General features: G+C 40.1%; 1 protein-coding gene and 1 pseudogene across 1 annotated transcript in view; both read left to right on the top strand.

Annotated features, from left to right (window-relative positions):
- Nucleotides 1-19,458, top strand: part of COLEC12 (collectin subfamily member 12) — a 184,923-nt gene that overhangs the window by 51,334 nt on the left and 114,131 nt on the right. The window lies entirely within an intron of this gene.
- Nucleotides 13,497-14,691, top strand: LOC121103266 (annotated as a pseudogene).

Raw genomic sequence — 19,458 nt, 5'->3', positions numbered from 1 at the left:
CTGGCACGTGTTCCCTGGCATTCTGTTCTCCATATGAAAACTGTTTGCCCGGTCAGGTTTGATTCCTTTATTATGTGTTCCCCTCCGAGTGCAAACACCATGTGGGAAAAACATTTTCAACCAAAAAAAAAAACTGTGACTATCGTAAGAAGAGGGCAACGAGTCATATTTGACCTCTGTTTTAAAGTAATACGTAAGAAAAAGTATCTTAATGAGTAAAAATAGCTTAAATGGACAAAGTAACAAACAAAACATAACAAATCAAGGAGGAAGTATTTTCTGAGACGGAGAAAACAACTGTGTGTGTCCCACTTCGTCAGATCTCGTGTGCAGCTTGGAGAACTGCAGTTGCTGTGGGTATGAGACCCAGTGAGATGATTTCAGGATATTGTTTCTGATAACTCTGAATTTCTTGCTTTAAGGGAATGTGGAAATATCATGTGTCTATCTCGTTTATATAGAGATAGATAATTTTTCAAGTAAAAGTTGTTTTCACATTGGAGAAGGATAATTTTCTTGTTTTTCATACCTGTACTTATATTTTAGCCTTTTTCTTTCTCTGCTCTATCCCACTTCCTTCTTTCCCTCTACCAAACCAAACAAAACAATGCAAAGGAACAACCAAAAAAAAATTACTGCTCCAGAAAAAGTTGAGAGTATCAGGACTGCAAGCCACTTCTGGGAATATCATGCCTCAAAAATAAATTAATTTCATATCAAGACTACTTCTGATGTTTTCTGTTTACACTGCAGTGTAAATATGGGCTCCTGGTTTCTATTTGCATGGCTTGTTATTATTTTTTAATATTAAATTTAACATTTTTTCTCTCTCTTTGTTGAAGTTCTAAGTTCTTCCACTCTTCTCTCCAGCCTGGTGAGCATCTTTACAAGCATAACTTTAAAGTCTTTATCAGGCATATTGCTTCTCTCTATTTCATTTAGTTCTTTTTCTGAGGTTTTGTCTTATTCTTTCTTTTGGAGCATATTCCTCTGCCTCCCCATTTTGCCTGGCTTCCTGTGTCTGTTTGCACGATTTAGGCAGAGCAGCTACTTCTAAACGTGAAGGAATGGTCTTGTGTATGGTTGTCCCTTATGTAGACGTTGTGTACTTGGTGAGTTTGGCTGGCTGGCTGGAGCTGTGGCTGGTGTGGGCTGGGGTTGGTGGGGCACACTGTGTTGAGGCTGCCCCGGTGGGATGGCTGGCGCTGAAGTGGATGTGGGCCAGGGTGATCCTGAGGCTCTTTACGCAGAGGGTGCTCCAGAAGGACAGCTGAAGCTGAAGCGGGAACATGGCTTTATTAGCTGTGCACATGGCATATTGTTTCAATCATGTCAGCATCCCCCCCCCCACAGCCTTTGCACTGGACCAGCTCTTAGCTAAGGAGTCTAGACTTTACCCCAGTGCAGTATAAACATGTTTGCTTGATTTTTATCTGAAAAAAAGAAAAAGACCTTTTAAACTCTAATACTATTTAATATGGACATAGTGGGCATATATAATTTATAAGTAAAATTCATATATGAAGGACACGTTCTCATTACTTTGTTTCTGATAAGGATGTTTGAGCACAAAGTTTGGAGAGCACTCTCCTTTCTTCTTTGCCTTCTCTAACCTTATTCTTGTGCTCTAGCCTCATGCTTCATTTCCATTGGTTCCTCTTCTCACCCTGAACCATTAGGCTAAGGGAACACAGGCACATATTTGGAGCCAAGAATACCTCAGGGTTCGTGAACAGACACACATTCCCATGAAAAGCTGAGGACAGCCACACTTCCAGAGCCAACTATATTTAACCACCATTTCAATAGAAGGCCCAAGAGGATAGTTGAATAAAAGGAGTGGTTTTATTTTACTAACCAAAAGACTTGAAAGTGATATACAAGCTAAGTGAGTTTCTTCCAGGTTTGACCTGTGGTTTCTTTCAGCTTTGAAGAATTGATGCATCATCCATTTTTTCCAGATTTGGAGCTTTTAATCAATAATATAACTCTAATCTCAAGATACTTATAATCAGTTAAATACTTATCAAGTACATATTTTGTTTAGATGCTATAGGAAAAATTAGAGAAATATTTGTTCCTGTAGAGTTTACGCAGTAGTTGGGAAGAGAATATGCACACTCAGAATACATATTTTTCATATATAGAATATATATTCCATGGTAACACACATACAGAAAATCAGTGAATACTCAAGATTGTATATGAGACAGCCTTGGTTCATCAGTACAAAGAGATGACTGTCCTGCTAGCAGGTGACTGGACCAAATGAACTCTTGCAGTGACTTCTGGCTTTCCAAGAGATGGCCTAGGCTTTAATGGAGGAGCTAGCAGTAAAAGTCCTAGGAGACTGGAAAAAACAGAAGTCACTGTGGGCCAGAGTGCTTGGAGAAAGTTTCACAAGCAAGATGAGACTTGAACTCCCATTGGAGAAGCAGGATATGCAAAGAACAAAAGGTAGGAACACACAGAACTGAGTAAGTAAACCTTCCTTACTGAGGAGGCTACAGCTGGAGCCATACGTTGGCATGTGTTTTTAACTCCATCCTGCCATGGCTATTCTTTGCCCAAGGTCATGGCAGTCAAGTGCCAGAGGCAGGAGCTTCCTGCCTCTACTCCTATCCAGTATGCCAGTGACCTGTCCTGAGTGGGGCAGGGAGGTTTGTTGCAGATCAGCTTCGAAAGTCTGGATGCTATGACAAAATGAAAAGCATCGTGCAATCTCTGTTTTAGGAGCATTAGCTCAATTGAGACGAAAAGAGAGGAAAGATTGGAATCAGGAACACTTATGAGGTGATCTGTTGCTATTACCTAGTTTGAGGTAGACAGGGTGAGGTGACGGTGAGGTTTCCAAGTAGAAATAAGCACAAAGAATTGGATCCATCCACTGAGCTCAGGAGAGAAGTCAGGGCTGCAGATTAAGATTCAGATGTGCTCTGTGTAGACATCGTAAAGACTCGAATGTATCATCCATCTCTGTAGGAAATATTGTGGTGATGGAGAATCGCTGAGCTAGTATGAATATGGAGGAGAGGAAACACCAGCCTACATTTCACACTTGGTAACCTCTTCTTCCCTCTCTGCATCATTTTCTAATTCCTTAGACATCCCCAGCGCTGAGGATAATAACACCCGCACACAGGCTCAGAACACTTGGTGTAACACTACCCATTTCCTAATGAGGGTGATCAGAAGTAGTATTTCTTACTAGATTCTAGACCTTCATGTTAAGAGAAAGAAGTGGTAACAGAAATCAGAATGATAATGTTGGAAGAGACTTTAGACATTTAACCACTAACAGTTCAAGACTCAATTTCAGCATTACATTTCTCTGCCCCTTTACTGCCTCTTCCCCACCTCCCCCAGATTTGGGTGTCCCCTCTTTGGTGCTCCAGGACCACTCATGCCATTATTACCGCCTTCATTGTATCGAGTAGTAATGTTTGCTACACTTGTTTCTTCTGTAGACTCTGTACATCTTGAGGGGAGAGATTTTTGTCTTATTCGTCTTTATCCCCAGTACCTGATAAAAAGTAGATGTTCAGTAAGTGTTTGTAGATTAACTGTCTTCCAACCCCCTAATATATTTTCTTCTTCTTACAAATCTGGATAAGGAACATCCCTAGTTTTCAAAAATTTCGACTGAAAGAAATTCATCTTCTGAATCCGGTAAGATTTTTAAACATTTGACCAATTATATAGATCAAGAGACATTGTTTCCTGATAAGTTGCATATAGCTGCAACTACACAAAGAAAAACAGTCTTATTTGTCCCAAAGTGAGTTTTTATTGGTACACATTCACTGGCAAAAGGAAAATATGAACTTGAAGTAGACTAGACACCCCTTTGGTTAGTTTAGGCTTGTGGGCACTGTCTTTCTATGTCCGTTCTCATGATGCCTTAAATTACAGTCTATATATGTAGAGGACAAGGACCGTGTCTGCTTTTTGTTCACCGTTACATACCCACTGTCTTACAGTATGATGAATGCTTCCAAGTGAACACTGAATGACTAAGTCCATTGTTTCCTAAAGTCTGGTCCTTCAAAATAGGCTCCAAAGGTGGTCTTTGAAAAAATGCCCTTCAATCATATCCTATGTGCAGGAAAAGTTGCATAATTTAGCCTTCTGCAGAGATGTGCAATGTGCATAAGTATGTTAAACTATGCATAGCACTTTAATGTTTAGCCCCACTGTAGAGCCTGTTTGACCTGATCTAACCCAGTATTTCCAAGAATCATCTGTAATTGTGAGTCGTTTAACCTTCCCAAGATTCAGGTTTCTGATATATGTGTGGAGGGGATGATAAAATTCTGTGGTACATAACTCAAAGAAATGTTGGAAGAATCCAATACATTAACATATTGAAAATGCTTTTATGTAAAATTCTATTTAAATGTAAGATATTAATGCCATTTCCTGATTATTACTGCATGCACTGTTCTCCAAATAGATGGTATGTAAATTATATCTCAATAAACGTCGTTAGGTTAGGTGGGTAGGTAGAGAGAGGTAGAGTGAAAAAATTGGAAAAATGAAAAAAAAACTCATACTTCTGGAGACTATGAGGTTTGGAAAATTTGAGTTGTTGTGGCTACTGGGGTCTGATTCTTCTCTGTGCTCTGGGTTTTCTCTCCTTTGCTAGCCTAATGATGTCTTTCCATTCCATTGCTTATTCATTCATTCGTTTATACAACAAATACTATTAAGCACTGAAGGTGAGATGCCATTTTGGTTGGAATAGGCATATGGATAGTGCATATAAAGAAACAGAAAATCTTTTACGTTGTTCATGATTTCGAGGAAAAGGCAGACATGGAAACAAATAATTATAAAACAGTGAAGAATGTGCCATTGTGGAAGGACATATAAAGAATGCTGGGGTGCTGCCGATTTCTCAGAGCAAGGGCCCCCTCAGAGGAAGGTAGAGAAGTTTGAATTGAGTCTGGAAAAAGTTTCCCAGATAGACAAGGCATATTAAGGGCAGCCAGTTCCTATTCAAAATTATAATTCCTGCTTCCTTTATTTATTATTCTTTCCTGCCAGCTGCTGCTTTAACTTCCCATAATCATGGCCTCGCCCCCGAACTCCAGGACTGTTCTTTTATTCTTTCTGTGACTATTCAGAGAGACTCGATGAAAGTTTGTAGAAGAGGGGTACTTGGGTTTTATGGAATGAGAATTTTGGATCTCCCATTCTGTCTCTTCTCTTTTTCAATAAAGCACAGCTCAACTTGCTGTGTAAAATTTTAAAGTATTGAAAGTTAAAATGACACGTTTAGTTAAGATTTTAATATGTTTAAAAATAATAAATGGTTGGCAGAATATCGAGTATGTTAGCATTTAGAATGAATTTTAGCTCCATGATAAAGTACCACTTTGTATTTGAGGCTAAGCTGTCAACTTAGAAGAAAAGAGTTAGGAGAAGTAAATTATTAATTCATTTGTCAGCCCGGGTTGTAAGAGAATGAGGTTTATGCTGGCACTCTGACTTTACAACATCTGAAATCGCTCATGTCCACTTTTTTTAGATCCAGCAGTATCTCTATGGCCAAATTAATTTCTTTTTTTACATTTATTTAAGAATATGGCTTTTACATTACAATCTAACACATATGTCATCTTACCCCTTTTATAATTTTTTTGAAAAGTTAAACTCGAAATATATCCAAGAGTTCAAAGCTGAATTATAATCGACTATATACATGTAACATATGTATGTAGACTATAAATTTCTAAAAAGTGTATTTCTTCAGAAATATGTGTGCTCTGGGATGACAGGTCAAAGCTTTAAATTCTACTTTCCTTAGCCTATTTTATTAGTTGCCAGAGAAATAGTAGAGATTTATTTTTTTACCCACTTTTGTAGCTCAAACAGTCCATTAAATGAATTAATAGATGCAAAAGAGCTTAGAAAAGTGCCTGGCATCTGGTAGGGGCTCAGTAAATGCAAGCTCTTGTCATTCCTATGATTTCTCCAAAGACTTTTCTTTTAACTCACATGCTGTGACATGAACTATCACCATCTGGGTTGACTCAAGCCACTTACCAGAATCAGAATAAAACTTTTAGCCCTGGAGTCATTTCCTGTCCTTTCTAATTGTGCATAGGAATATACTAGAGAGAGATAACTCCACCAGCGATCAACTGAGCAAATGACTGCGAGTTCCTCCTTCCCCATGTGTGCACATGCACCACCAACCGCAATGAAAACCAACTTGAGAGCATGAGAGAAAAGAGACTACGGAAATAGACTTTAGAAAAGAATTCAGTTTAAGTGGGGAGTCATGGGACAGGTCAAAATGGGCAGGGGAAAGAATTTTAGAGAAATGGAAATGCGGTGCAGGTGGCCACCCTGAAGCTAATTTAACTTGGGTCATCTCTGATCTCTTCCAGCTGTGAGCACGTGCATGTGGCCCAGTGGCCCAGATGTTCTTCCTCGGTCTTTATGTTGCACAGCCCATAAAATTAAAACAGGATTGGAATTTAATTCTAGGCCTTTCAGAGTCCAATCATCAATATTTAATGGAGCTGTTCTGTGAAAATATAGAGTCCTGCTAAGGGAGGCCCTGGTTTGGGCCAAGGCAGCCTCCTATAATTTCTGTAATTTCTCCTCCGTGACTGCAGCCTTCCTTCCTTCACTGCCCCCAACCCGCTCCAATTTTATTCTTCTCAGAGAATTGCTCCTCACCTCAGAAGCTTCCGGGTCATGTAAATGTGTGCTAATTTCTAGGTATGAGCTGGAGATCTCTGAAAAACACAAGCACTGAGCTACTTTGTACAGCACAATTAATTAAAGATATTTAATGAACATGCACTAGGTATTTCAATGTCGGTGATCCAGTCAGCCACGTGAGGAACACAAGTGAAACAACGAAGCATGGACCTTGGCCTTGGGAAACCTGCAGTCTGGTTGTGGAGGAAAGATGACCCCATGTAAGAGCACCAGAGAACAGTACAAAATTCCTCTGTAGCTGTTTAGAGCAAAACAACATGCATCCTTCAGTAGCCACCTCTGGTTGTGACTTTGGATTCAGGTGACTCCTGCATAGGCGGACAGTCGGGCCTGAAAATCCCGGTGGAACACAGAGGAGATCTGGGTCATGTCCGTACCAAACTGCATTTACAGTGGAGGGCCCCAACTCTAAATTCCTGAAAGCCACCCTGCAAAATAAATCCCTTTTCTCTAGCTAGTCCCCTGGCAGAGCAGGGCCTGTTTGACCAACATTTTCATCGCTAAGGAGGCATCTGTCATGCAATCCAGTAAGTTGACCAAGAAGCAATGTCACGATAAAGAGTTGATGGCTAGTTGGAGCTCGTTTTGTTGCAATAGTCTGGCTGACATCCTGTGCACATCGGTCACAGAGTCTGACTTAAATTCTCTCCAGAGACAACATGGACACATGGAGGACCAAAGGGGAAAAGTGAACAGTTATTAAGAATATCTGACTGCCACACAAAGACAGCATGGTACTGGCACAAAAACAGACACATAGACCAATGGAACAGAATAGAGAGCCCAGAAATGGACCCTCAGCTCTCTGGGCAACTAATATTTGATAAAGCAGGAAAAAACATCCGGTGGGAAAAAGACAGTCTCTTCAATAAATGGTGCTGGGAAAATTGGACAGCTACATGCAAAAGAATGAAACTTGACCACTATCTCACACCATACACAAAAATAAACTCCAAATGGATGAAAGACCTCGATGTGAGACAGGAATCCATCAAAATTCTAGAGGAGAACATAGGCAGCAACCTCTACGACATCGGCCAAAGCAACCTTTTTCATGATACATCCCCAAAGGCAAGAGAAACAAAAGACAAAATGAATTTATGGGACTTCATCAAGATTAAAAGTTTCTGCACAGCCAAGGAAACAGTCAGAAAAACTAAGAGGCAGCCCACGGAATGGGAGAAGATATTTGCAAATGACACTACAGATAAAGGACTGGTATCCAAGATCTACAAAGAACTTCTCAAACTCAATACACGAGAAACAAATAAACAAATCAAAAAATGGGCAGAAGATATGAACAGACACTTTTCCAATGAAGACATACAAATGGCTAACAGACACATGAAAAAATGTTCAAAATCATTAGCCATCAAGGAAATTCAAATCAAAACCACACTGAGATACCACCTTACGCCAGTTAGAATGGCAAAAATAGACAAGGCAAGAAACAACAATTGTTGGAGAGGATGTGGAGAAAGGGGATCCCTCCTACATTGTTGGTGGGAATGCAAGTTGGTACAGCCACTCTGGAAAACAGTGTGGAGGTCCCTTAAAAAGTTAAAAATTGAGCTACCCTATGATCCAGCCATTGCACTACTGGGTATTTACCCCAAAGATACAGACGTAGTGAAGAGAAGGGCCATATGCACCCCAATGTTCATAGCAGCAATGTCCACAATAGCTAAATCGTGGAAGGAGCCGAGATGCCCTTCAACAGATGACTGGATTAAGAAGTTGTGGTCCATATATACAATGGAATATTACTCAGCAATCAGAAAGAATGAGTTCTCAACATTTGCTACAACATGGACGGCACTGGAGGAGATAATGCTTAGTGAAATAAGTCAAGCAGAGAAAGACAACTATCATATGATTTCTCTCATCTATGGAACATAAGAACTAGAATGATCAGTAGGGGAAGAAAGGAATAAAGAAAGGGGGGGGTAATCAGAAGGGGGAATGAAACATGAGAGACTATGGACTATGAGAAACAAACTGAGGGCTACAGAGGGGAGGGGGGTGGGGGAATGGGATAGACCGGTGATGGGTAGTAAGGAGGGCACATATTGCATGGTGCACTGGGTGTTATACACAACTAATGAATCATCGAGCCTTACATCGAAAACCGGGGATGTACTGTATGGTGACTAACATAATATAATAAAAAATCATTATTAAAAAAAAAAAAGAATTTTATCTTTCATATATTGAACAGTTATGAGAAATCACTTCTCTTTCACATGTAGTAAACAAACACATTCTTTGTGTTTGATAATTGAGCAGAATTTCAAATAAAGAAATCACAAAAATCTTAAAAAAAAAAAAGAATATCTGACTGCCAGAAACACAGTCAGAGTCTTTTTTGGACATTGGCTCTGAGTAGAGGATGAGGAGTCTAGAATTCAGTCCAAATTTCTGTTGCATATTATCAGAAACAAGAGTGCAAAAGTTCCAGGAAATTCTTTAGCCTGACCTGTCAAAATAATAGCCGTTATATTTTGACACTTTTTGCATTTGGAAAACAAATGAGTGTCTTTAACTTATGTGTAGAAGCTTACTCAGTATAATGCAATATTCAGATTTTAGATATCTGGAAGGATTTTTATCAAGCAGGCAAAATTCTGAATGCTTTGTCTATTTCTGGACATTCAGGAAAAGGTATGCATAAAAAGAGACTTCAAATATATGTCAGACATACATATCTATGAATTTAACTTCTCATCCTTTCTCTGTTAGAAGTTCAGCTTAATTACATTCAGTGAATGTTAATAGAGTGTTCATTATGTGCAAGAGAGTGTGCTAGGTGCTAAAAACTTTAAAAACTCAGAATTCAACTAGGGAAGTGTAAGCGAAGAGAATTATAATATCAGGAATAAGTACTAAATAAACGCCCAAAAGCTGCTAGTCAGGGTCAGAGAAGTCAGTGACATAAGAGGCAAAGACGAAGGGTCTCACATTCTAAGCTAAGCAGACGGTATGAGCACTGGCCTGGTAATAATGGTGATGGCCTCATATATTTTGTGTAATGACTCCCTCTTGGGGTGTGAGTTTGATTTTTGTGGTAGATTTTACACGGTACTTGACCTTCCCTCTTTCTTCTCTTTCTCTCACAATTATATTTAGAAGATTATCACCTGCCACAGGCAAATCTCTTCTCCAGCCTTTTAATAAACAGGGCAGACCTGGATTCAGGAGGGGATGATCAGAGCAGGCCTCTAAAGCCTGCTGTTATTTTCTGGAAGTGGTGACTCCTAGAACTGATTGGCTTCTGGGCTGAGCAATACCTGACTTCAGGGCCTCCTGGGGTTGCCAGAATCTTGCAAGAAACCAATCGTTCGGTTACCACAGGAGTCTCAGAAAAAAGTGGTAGCAGCACGCCAATAACCTTCAGACTGTATTAGGTTTCTTGAGCCCATACCAGTCCTGCCTTCAGCAAAGCCCAAGCGTCCTTGGTTGGTATAGGAAACCAAGGGACAGCCAGTCTGTCTCTCTTTCTCTGTCTCTCTTTCTCTGTCTCTCTTTCTCTCTCTCTCTCTTCCTTCTTGCCCTTTCCTCCCTTCCTCCCTTCCTTCCCCATTTTTTAAAATTTAAATTCAGTTAATCAACATATATTATTGGTTTCTGAGGTAGAGGTCAGTGATTCATCAGTCTTACATAATACGCACTGTTCATCACATCACATGCCCTCCTTAATGTCCATCACCCAGTTTCCCCATCCCTCCACCTCCCTCCCCTCCAGCAACCCTCAGTTTGTTTCCTATGATTAAGAGTCTCTTATGGTTTGTCTAAGGGACAGCCTTTTTAAAGTGCTGAATTTTCAAGTGCAAGGAAGTAGGTGCTTTCCCTGAGGGAGTAGCAAGATGGACAGTGAGTACGTGGTCATTTAATTTTTAGCCTCTTATTGATGTGATTCAGCATGTTAAGATTTGTTTAAAAGGACTATCAGAGGTAAACATTCAATCTAGGAATGACATAACGAAGTTACGCAAAACGGACATTAAATTCGAGCATGATCTGAGTACAGTCAGTTCTGCTATCATGCAACATACTGTCTTTCTAAAAACCACGGCACTGTGCAAAATCATGTGATAAAAACCACAGACTAACGGGAAAAGTGGGGTAAGGGGCAGGGGACACCACACCCAAAGACCTCACCACTGACACAGTTTGAAAAAGGATGAGGTTCCATAAAAAGGTTAGCACAGTTTTATACATGCGAAAGAAACACATGTTAAGAAATATATAAATACGACCTTAAACATGGCACTTTATGTTCAAAAGTTTGCTTGAGGAGGTAGATACTGGAAGGGTTGGAGCTTGTGAGTTTTTATGAAGGGGTGAAAGGAGGGTTATCTGATACCAGATGGAAAGTTCTAACACTAGATGTGGACAGGTGTGGCTCACAACACACGGTGAACTGAGGTAGCTGGGCGGTGTTTAAACTGTGTGCGTGTGTGTGTGTGCACATGTGCACGCACGTTTTGCGTATTCCAGAATGGCTCATTTCAGCTGGATGCAGTTTTCTGTGTTCACTTAGTGTTTGTCTCAAGACACTGTGTATTAGCAAAGAAGTGAAATTCATGTTATGCTCAAATTGTTTTCTAATGTATCAAATGATTTGGAAAGAGTTTGTATTTTCAAAGTAGCAATATAGCAGAACTGGCTGTAATTTTACCCCTTAACTTTTATGTAAGGACACTGAGACCCAGCCAGGCTAAATGAGGTTTAGTAGCCAGATTAGAAGTTGAAACCAGCTCCCTCTGTAGTAGGAATGTCTGCATGCTGTGTTGCTTCTTTTGCTGTATTTTATAGACTCTTGCTATTATTATTTTTATTGCCAGTGATAACATTATTTTAGTACTGGTTTTAATGCAGATGCCAGCACTTAACACAGTATCTGGAACTGAATAAATATTTGTTAGTAAATGAATAAATATTTGTTAGTAAATGAATGAATAAATTAATAGGGTTAGTGAATGGACATAGTCAAGTTCAAGTTCACTGTGGAAACATTTCCAGACCTGAGTGTAGAGGGACAAATAGAAAAGATACATGTTTAGAGTTAAGGATGGCAGTACTCTTATACTCTTCAAGGTTTCTTGGATTGGCTTGGATTTTAGGAAAACGATTAGGAATATAGGTTGGTGATGGACCACAGGCAAGTTATTTAACCTCCCTAGATAATACTTGAATCTACCTCAGTGGGTTTCTGTAATAGTTACATAAGATCATATATATAAACTTATAGCACAGTGCCTGGTACATGGCAGTGGTTCAGTAAGGGTTACAATTATCATCACCACCACCATCATCATCATCATCATCACTACTACTGCTGTTGCTTCTGCTTTTTTAGTGTACCCCTCTGTATGTTGGAAGGAACCAAGGACCAGTGAATGTGAGAGAAGGAGCCCCGGTACTTCTCCTGAGCTATGGCCTGGTTTTCCCAACTACTTACTGGAAATCTCCAACCTAGATGTGCAGTAGGATGTCAAACTCAACACGTCCAAAGCCACACTCATTAGCTTGCTCCCCGTGTGCTTCTCGTCCTCATGAGTTCCCACTTTCATCGATTTACCCAAGCTAGACACCTCAGTGCTCCTTTGCTCTCTCCTCCCTCCTCCACATTTCGTGATCTGTTCATGCATTCAGTTATGATTTTATTGAACACCAACTATGTGTCGGGCACTCTCCAAAGTGCCTCAAGAAATAAGCATGAATAAAGCATGATTCTTGTCCTAAGAATCTTCAGTATGTTATGAGATAAGATGCAAAGTAGGAAGTGCCCGATCCAAATCCTGCATAGTGGTCCAGTCAAGACAAAATGTGTTGACCAGTTCTAAGAGGCCACATGATGTGCCCATGGTTCCTATATGTTGCCGCCCACTTCAATACGAAGTAGACAGCCATTTACGTGCAGAGGTGATGAAGGGTATCATCATGGGATCATTCTGTATTTTTAAAATTTTGGCCCTTTGGGTTAACAAAACATATTTGTTTTGTCAGGAACGCTAGTTTTATTACTCATTCTTCATTTTGGGTCCTAAAAACATTCTTTCACATGACAGTGACTATGCAGTAAAAGTTTTCCCTCTTTTTTTAGAATATTCAGTTTTTAGCTGAATTTGTGCCGGTATGGTAATTGTTTTTCGTGGTGATATGGAGGTAGGCTCAAAATAATTTAAAGTCGACTATTTAAAAAATGTTTTTAATTTAAAGAAGTTTTAAATTTAAATCAAAAAATTTTAAATTTCTACTTTTTATATACTTGCTTGGATTAATAACTTTAGCTTAGTCCATTTCTACTCATATTCTTAGCAGTTTTGTCTGTACAAATAAAACCTAAGAGATTTTCAATTCACGGTAAGTTTCAAATGCAACATGTAAGTGAAAGGGAACATTATCTTTCAAATGTGCTATAAATAATATATTCCTTAGTAAATAATTAGGTCATTAGGAAAGCAGGATCATTAATAAGCAGAGTGAACGAGGTCCGGAGTCTGTAGTTCTCCAAAGGATTTACTTACTGAGCAAGTCCATGTGCCAGGCCCTGTTCCGGGAGCGGGGATGCAGCAGTGAGCACACCAGAGCCAGCCCAGAGGCAGCTCACATTCTCCTGGGAGAAGCAAAATAAATTAGTAAACAGTAAACCTGTAATGCCAGGCAACGATAAGAGCTGTGAATTAAAATAAGAACCATAAGGGCAGCGGCACTCGAGTTGGAGCCGGAAGACATGCTGGGGCTGGAGATTCCTGCGGATGGAAGCACAGAGCGCCAGGCCCAGGGCGGCCTCACCCAGCTCTCCTGCCAGGGTGGCCGGCTGGGGGTGGAGGCTGAGCAGCCCTGCGCGGCCAGGGGACGTGGGGACGTGGGGACGAGGGCCGCGTGGACAGGCGGAGGCCCGGCCCGCGAAGAGGCCCATGCCCTGCGTGGCCATTGGCCATGGATTCCTGGGCGGGAAAGAAGAAACAAGGAAAATCCCAGTTCCAGGTAACAGACACACCCCGTTAAAAGAGAACTGGATGAGGGGCGCCTGGGGGGCTCAGTCTTTAAGCGTCTGCCTTTGGCTCAGGGCGTGATCCTGGCGTTCTGGGATCGAGCCCCACATCAGGCTCCTGTGCTGGGAGGCTGCTTCGTCCTCTCCCACTCCCCCTGCTTGTGTTCCCTCTTTCTGGCTCTCTCTCTCTCTCTGTCAAGTAAATAAATAAAACCTTTAAAAAAAAAAAAAAAAGAACTGGATGAAGAGAGCTACTCTGCTTGTAGAACATTTGGGACTTCAGGTAGGCTTTACCTTGAAAGCGAGGACTGTAGAAATCAGGACCTGTAAAGACTGGACCAACAGAAGCAGCTGATTTCGTGAAAGCCTTTCTCCTTGGGGTTCCCGGGGAGGAGGCACGTGCCCTCACGAGGTTGGATGACCTCTTCCTAGAGTCTTTTGAAATTACAGACGTGAAGCCTGTAAAGGGAGACCACCTGTCCAGGGCAGTAGGAAGAATCCCTGGCCAGAGGAACAACCAGATTCACCAGAGAGACTGTGACCCAGACACGGGTAGTTTTGGCTGATGTAAAAGTTCACAACCTTGGCTCTTTCCAAGACATCAGACGGCAAGAACTGCCATTTGCAGCGGCATCCTGGGAAATCCTCCATCAAAGCTTTATGGCGGTATTCGAGCCATGGTGAAGCGGAGCAGCAGATCAATTCCGATTTCAAATCAGAGACGTTTTACCTTGAGACTCTAGAGAAAAAGACGTTGCCCTCCACACATGGTCACAGGACACCAGGTGAAGAATTTTTCAGTTACTTTAAGTCTCCATCGCTGCTTCCGTTCTCAGCCAGAAGCATCAACAGAAAGGAAAGGTTTGGTAGTGTTCAGACTCAGCAACTTTGAGGATATCTAAATTTAGTGCCATTATTATACTTCCACGTTAATTACAATTTAGCACTTCTTTTTTTTTTTTTTTTTTTTTTTTTTTTTTTGGGTAGGCCCCACGCCCAATATGGGGCTTGGACTCACGACCTTGAGATCAAGAGTTGCATGCTCTACCAACAGAGCCAGCCAGGTGCCCCTCACATCATTTTAAATAAAAGATTTGCATAGTTTATAATTCCCTTATGGGAGGGAAGCTTCTTGTTTAAACAGTCCTTGATGAATTTATGAATTTGTTTATAAATGTATAACTTTTTATACATTTATAAGCATTTCTTTCTTGTCTTTGGAGTGTAGTTAAAAGAATCATCTCACCAAAAAAAATAAAAATAAATAAGGGCAATAGGATTAGTGAGTAAAGGGTGCTAGGTTAGAGAGATGGGGTGGTAGGGCACCTCTCATTGATTGCAGGGCTTCTCCCAATTTGGTTGTTCACTGAGATTTCATTATTCACATAGGCCTGGAATTAGACGTTCAAATTGGCATTGACCATCCCACAGTCCCACCTTCCCTTTCACTCCGGTGCAGATTCTCCGCTAGCCTGTATTGGTAATGAATTGCCTAAGAAAATAGCTTTGTTTGCGCTGTTTACTATCAAATCAGCCAAGTATAGACGCCATCTGGTGTGGTACACATGGATCTAACAATAGTATAACTACTTTGAAATCTGCATCCTTACTGCTGGGGAGACAAAATGCTGTCGTTAAGAAAACACAAACCCACGAAGCAGACGGTTAACTAACAGTGTCTTGATGGTGAGCAAATTTTTAGTCTCAAATTCTGTGGCTTCACAATCTCAGAGGGATTTTCCTTCTCACTGTTAAGGAAAAATCACTCCCCACTGCATTTTAAGAATTAAAAGTCACACTTGTGTGTTAAGAATATTCACTTTGGCCTGTTAAAAGCATTTTGATTGCCCTCCAAAAGGGGGCTTTTATGACCTTTTACATTTTTAAAGTAAAGCCTTCCATCTGGTTAAAGAATATCTTTTTAAAAATTCCTTTACTGTGTTTTTGTTTCCTAGTAAATGTTATATTCATTCCTTAGAAAATTTGCTTGGGGGCGAGTTCATTTTGGCCTGATGTAATTTAATCCAAAGGGAGAAAAACATTAAGTTAATGAAATCTTAATGGAAAGCCATTATATTTATATATAGTTTAGTGTCTTAATTACTATTCTCCCAAATTATATTGGCTTATAATTTTTAATTTAAGTCTCAAAAAGTACAGTTTTTAGTTACCTAATTAAATGCAATGCTGATTCATTTGGGGAATAATACTTTATTTAAAGCAATTCCTTTTAAATGAGCTCCGACAGACATGTCTATGTCTATCAATTGGATATAATTTCTAATCAATCACTTTTTTAGCCATTATAACAGATTGTTGAGCAATCATGGCATGTGTTCTGACAATTGGTCAGTTACCCACTGAGTAGCTTGAAGTAACCAATTAGCACTATTTTTAATAAAAAGATCTGATTTCTGTATTCTCTGAAAATGGGAGATACCACAGAATCATATGAAAATCAATCTTTTTTGCCATCATTTAACTTGATCTGGAGAGATATAAAAAGTATAAATTTGTATTGCTTAGGTTTTTTTTATAATTTTATTTTTGAGATTCAAGACAAGATTTCTAATAATTTTTTGAAATTTCCTGGTGTAAAGTTTGTAAACCACATATCCGGTAAAGGAGTAATATCCAAAATACGCAAGGAACTCATCCAATCCAATAGCAAAAGAACAGCCCAGTTAAAAATATTTTCCCCCATTCCATAGTTTCCTTTTCATTTTGTTGAGGATTTCGTTTGCTGTGCAGAAGCTTTTTAGTTTCATGTGGTCCTACTTATTCACTTTTACTTTTCTTGCCTTTGCTAGTGGTGTCAAATCCAAAATCATTGCTAAAACCAATGTCAATGAGCTTACACCCTGTGTTTTCTTCTGTGGTTTCAGGTCTTCCGTTCAAGTCTTTAATCCAGTTTGAGTATGTTTTTGTATATGGTGTAAGATAGGCGTTCAGTTTCATTCTTTTGCATGTGGCTGTCAAGGTTTTCCCAGTGCCATTTATTGAAGACACTGTTCTTTTCCAATTGTGTATTCTTGGCTCCTTTGTCATAAATTGACCATATAATCATGCGTCCCTTTCTAGGCTCTCTATTCTGTTCCACTGATCAATGTGACTGTTTTTATGCCAATACCATACAATTTGATTACTGTGGCTTCATAACATAGTTTGAAATCAAGGAGCATGATGCCTCCACCTTTGTTCTTCTTTCTCAAGTTTGCTTTGGCTATTCAGGGTCTTTTGTGGTTCCATACAGATTTTAGTATTGCTTGTTCTGTTTCTCGCATTTTCCAATGAAAATGCCATTGGAATGTTGATGGGGATTGCATTGACTCTGTAGATTGCTTTGGGTAGTATGGACATTTTAACATTCTTTCAATCCATGAACACGGAATATCTTTCCATTTATTGGTGTCATCTTCAGTTTTTCATTAATGTCTTACAGTTTTCAGTGTACAGCTCTTTCACCTCCTTGGTTAGATTTATTCCTAGGTTGTTTTATTCTTTTTGATGCAATTTTAAGTGGGCTTGTTCTCTTAATTTTTTTTTCTGTTAGTTCATTGTTAATGCATAGAAATGCAGCTGATTTCTGTATATTGATTTTATGTCCTGCAACTACAAAATTTGTTGATTAGCTCTAAGCATTTTTTGGTGTAGTGTTTAGGGTTTTCTATATATGGTATTATTGCATCTGCAAATAGAGACGATTTTACTTCTCTCTTTACAATTTGGGTGTGTTTTCAAAAGGTTCTTTTAGTTTCATCTGTCTCCTCTCACCACTGCCTCATCCTTTTTTTTTTAATAATATTTTTTATTGTTAGTCACCATACAGTACATCTCTAGTTTTTGATGTAGAGTTCCATGATTCATTACTTGCGTATAACACCCAGTGCACCATGCAAGACGTGCCCTTCTTAATACCCATCACCAGCCTATCCCATTCCCCCACCCCCCTCCCCTTTGAAGCCCTCAGTTTGTTTCCCAGAGTCCGTAGTCTCTCATGGTTCATTCCCCCTTTCTTCTTCCCTTTCTTCTCCGGCCGATCTTCCTACTTCTTATGTTCCATAAATGAGTGAAACCATATGATAATTGTCTTTCTCTGCTTGACTTATTTCGCTTAGCATTATCTCCTCCATTCCCGTCCACGTTGCTGCAAATGTTGAGAAATCATTCTTTTTGATGGCTGAGTAATAGTCCATTGTATATATGGACCATATCTTCTTAATCCAGTCATCTGTTGAAGGGCATCTCAGCTCCTTCCATGATTTAGCTATTGTGGACAGAGCTGCAATGAACATTGGGGTGTATATGGCCCTTCTCTTCACTACGTCTGTATCTTTGGGGTAAATACCCAGTAGTGCAATGGCTGGGTCATAGGGTAGCTCAATTTTTAACTTTTTAAGGGACCTCCACACTGTTTTCCAGAGTGGCTGTACCAACTTGCATTCCCACCAACAATGTAGGAGGGATCCCCTTTCTCCACATCCTCTCCAACATTTGTTGTTTCCTCCCTTGTCAATTTTTGCCATTCTGACTGGCGTAAGGTGGTATCTTAGTGTGGTTTTGATTTGAATTTCCCTGATGGCTAATGATTTTGAACATTTTTTCATGTGTCTGTTAGCCATTTGTATGTCCTCATTGGAAAAGTGTCTGTTCATATCTTCTGCCCGTTTTTTGATTTATTTGTTTCTTGTGTATTGAGTTTGAGAAGTTCTTTGTAGATCTTGGATACCAGTCTTTTATCTATAGTATCATTTGAAAATATCTTCTCCCATTCCATGGGCTGCCTCCTAGTTTTTTTTTTTTGTTTTTTGTTTTTTTTTTTAAAGATTTTATTTATTTATTTGACAGAGATAGAGACAGCCAGCGAGAGAGGAAACACAAGCAGGGGGAGTGGGAGAGGAAGAAGCAGGCTCATAGCAGAGGAGCCCGATGTGGGGCTCGATCCCGGAACGCCGGGACCATGCCCTGAGCCGAAGGCAGACGCTCAACCGCTGTGCCACCCAGGCGCCCCTGCCTCTTAGTTTTTTGGACTGTTTCCTTGGCTGTGCAGAAGCCACTGCCTCATCCTAAATTGAAATAACTCTACAGGAGCCAGGGCTTTCTCCATTTTAATCCAGCACATAGAACAAGGCATAACCCAAGGCAAACATGTAGTCAATATTTATTGGGAAAATGTCATTAAGTAGGACCTCCATGAGGGCAAATAACAGTTTGTGTAGAATTGGGCATTTTTAAAAAGATTTTATTTATTTATTTATGAGAGACAGAGGGAGGCAGGGGCAGAGGGAGAAGCAGGCTCTCTGCCGGGAGCCCAATGTGGGACTCGATTCCAGGAGCCTGGGATCTTGACCTGAGCCAAAGGCAGACACTTAACTGACTGAGCCACCCAGGCGCCCAGAATTGTGCATTTTTAAAAGATGATAATTTAACACCAATGACAACTTTGAAGGGGGGAAAGAATACCTCCCCAAAGACAGCCAGAGAGGAGAGTGGAATCCAGGGAGCATGTCCCACCTGCTCATGAATGTGGTGGGATGGGCTTGGCCTCTGCTTCATTTGGGATAATGCCAAGCATGTGATAGATGCCCAATAAATGTTTGTTCCATTAATTATTAATGGACTTATCCTCAGTTATGTTCAGTTTACATTTGAGGGTTAGTTATGAGCTGTGCCAATCACTGGGCAGATTCAAAGGTGAATATGGAAAGGTCTTTTTCCTCTAG

This window comes from Ursus maritimus, unplaced genomic scaffold, assembly GCF_017311325.1.
Source record: "Ursus maritimus isolate PB19 unplaced genomic scaffold, ASM1731132v1 scaffold_18, whole genome shotgun sequence".
Taxonomy (NCBI): domain Eukaryota; kingdom Metazoa; phylum Chordata; class Mammalia; order Carnivora; family Ursidae; genus Ursus; species Ursus maritimus.
This window is presented reverse-complemented; position numbering and strand designations above follow the sequence as displayed.